This window comes from Octodon degus, unplaced genomic scaffold, assembly GCF_000260255.1.
Source record: "Octodon degus isolate 3935 unplaced genomic scaffold, OctDeg1.0 scaffold00008, whole genome shotgun sequence".
NCBI classification, from domain to species: domain Eukaryota; kingdom Metazoa; phylum Chordata; class Mammalia; order Rodentia; family Octodontidae; genus Octodon; species Octodon degus.
This window is the reverse complement of record NW_004524584.1, coordinates 14671877-14674137: the sequence shown is the minus strand read 5'-3', so window position 1 is coordinate 14674137 and position 2261 is coordinate 14671877. Positions and strand designations below refer to the sequence as shown.

The 2261-nt window shown below is 41.5% G+C and overlaps 1 protein-coding gene across 1 annotated transcript in view; it reads left to right on the top strand.

Annotated features, from left to right (window-relative positions):
- Nucleotides 1-2261, top strand: part of LOC111813541 (ras-like GTP-binding protein O-RHO) — a 58107-nt gene that overhangs the window by 21989 nt on the left and 33857 nt on the right. The gene's annotated exons all lie outside the window — the stretch shown is intronic.

Genomic DNA, 2261 nt, shown 5'->3' with positions numbered 1-2261 from the left:
CCACTGAGCCATCTCCCCAGCCCCCCTTTGAAAGATCTTGAAGAGTGGATAGAATCAAAATGTAAAGATCCTGTGTCTCAAGCACCTGCCTGGCAAGCACAAGGTCCTGAGTTTGATTCCTGGTATACACACAAACACAAAGAAACCTGTGTCTGCCAAATAACAGTAGATAATTATTGAAGTACCACTTTTAGGACTCTGATGATGAATGTGTCTGCACTGGCCAATGCGGTATCTCAAAACATGTGGTTTTGAGTATTGAACTGTGGGCATTGTGACCAGGAACTGAATTTTTAGATTTGAATGAATTAAAACTGGTTGTGGTGGTACATACCTACTTGTGAGTTGAGGTAAAAGGATTCCTATGTTCAAGGTCAGCCTGGACAACTTAGCTAAACTCTTGTCTCAGAGTAAAGAAAAATGCTGGGAATATGGCTCAGCACTCCCTGGGTTCCATGATCCACCTACCAAAGTTAAACAAATTAAAACATTGATAGAAATATTCCTTAAAATTAACATTCCTACATGACTAGTGACTTCTGTGTTTAAGCAGTGAAACTGTTAGTAGTACCAACTTTGAGATCAAATGCAGCCCAGACATCCTGCCTGCTGCCTGCCTTTTTTAGCACTGAAGGAAACAGGACCTTCACTCTGAGCCATATCCCCAACCTTGTTTTCATTTTAATGGGATCCCTTAAATTGCCCAGGCTGGGCTCATACTTGCCATCCTGTGCCTCAGCTGCCCAGAGTATTGAAGGGTGTTTTTTTTTTTTTTTTTTGGCGGCTCCACATTGACCTCGAGCAGCACTGGTCTGGGTTGCCTTGAGTATCTGGGAATGGAACCACCGCTCCCAGAGACTGACTGCCTCCTTTAAGCAGGCACTTAAACAACTGAGCTAATGGGTGGGCCCCCCTGCCCAGAGTATTGGAATTATAGGCCTGTATCACCATGCCCAGCTAAAACATTCTACCTTTTATGTTGTCACTTTCAGCAATACTTCTCCTGATTTTTTTTTTTTTTGCTTTTTTTTAAATACCTTTTTCTACTTTTTTTTTATTTTTGACTATTTTGATTTGTTTTATGTTTTTTTTGTTTTTGTTTTTTAATTTTAGAGAAGGTTCTACAGGTGTTCAGTGTCTCACTACTAGATCGAACTCATAGTGATCCGCCTGCTTACAGCCTCCCAAGAGCTGGGATTACAGGAGTGCGCCACCACATCCAGTCTCAGTTGCCATCTTAGTGTGCCCCAGGAGTGGGGCTGGCACATCAGGCCCCAGGGATTAAATCCCCAGCTATTTGGCTGGCCCTACTTTATGTTTTTGAGATAGGGTCTTGGGACTGGGGAGATGGCTCAGTAGAGTAAGCGCTTCCCTGGCAAGCACAAGGGCCTGAGTTCAATCCCTAGTTCCACCAAAAAAAAAAAAGAGGGTCTTGATCTGTAGTTCAGGCTGGCCTGGAACTCATGGCATTTCTCTTGCCCCAAGTGCTGGCCATGGTGTGCACCACGGTGACCAAAGTCATACTTAGAATATGGAGGAAAGATTCAAACACACTACCTTGCAAAGGTGGCTGAGGTATATTCTGTTTCTGTATGTAACAGCCAGGGATGAATGTAGCTTTTATTTCTTCAGCAAACATGTGAAAACTAGGGCCAGGGATATAGCTCAGTAGAATAAGCACTTGCCTGGCAAGTACAGGTTCTTGAATTCAATCCCTGGTACTGCCAGAAAAAAAAGAAAAGAAAAAATATATGAAAACCTGTTTGCATGGCATTGTTGGTGTAAAGATGAGTGAAAATACCAGTCGTGTTGGCACAGACAAACAATTTCGGTGCTCTTGAGAGGATGAGGCATGAATTCTAGCTAGGCAGAGGGGATCAAAGTTCCCCTGCCCTAAAATTAGCCTTCAATCTAGTAGAAGGAGTCCTGTTCACTATAAAGTGTTACATGTATAGGGAAATTCACAAAGTGATTGTGAGGCAAGCAGAGATCAGAACAAACTTTTTGGCAAAGTGACTTCATTTATTTTGAAAGGTAAACATTTGAGAAAAAGACAAAGGATGAGATTTCCCAGGCAGAAGAAAGATGTTTCTGGGACCAAAAATACCCTAACTGCTTTTCCAAAACTATTGTGGTGCCAATGGTAATGGAATAAGTTTCAGTGAATAGGAACCTATAAATAAACGTATTTGAAATGTAGAGATGACTTAATTTTGGGATTGGAAAGCATTGCTTCTTTTTTTTTTTTTTTTTTTTTTTTT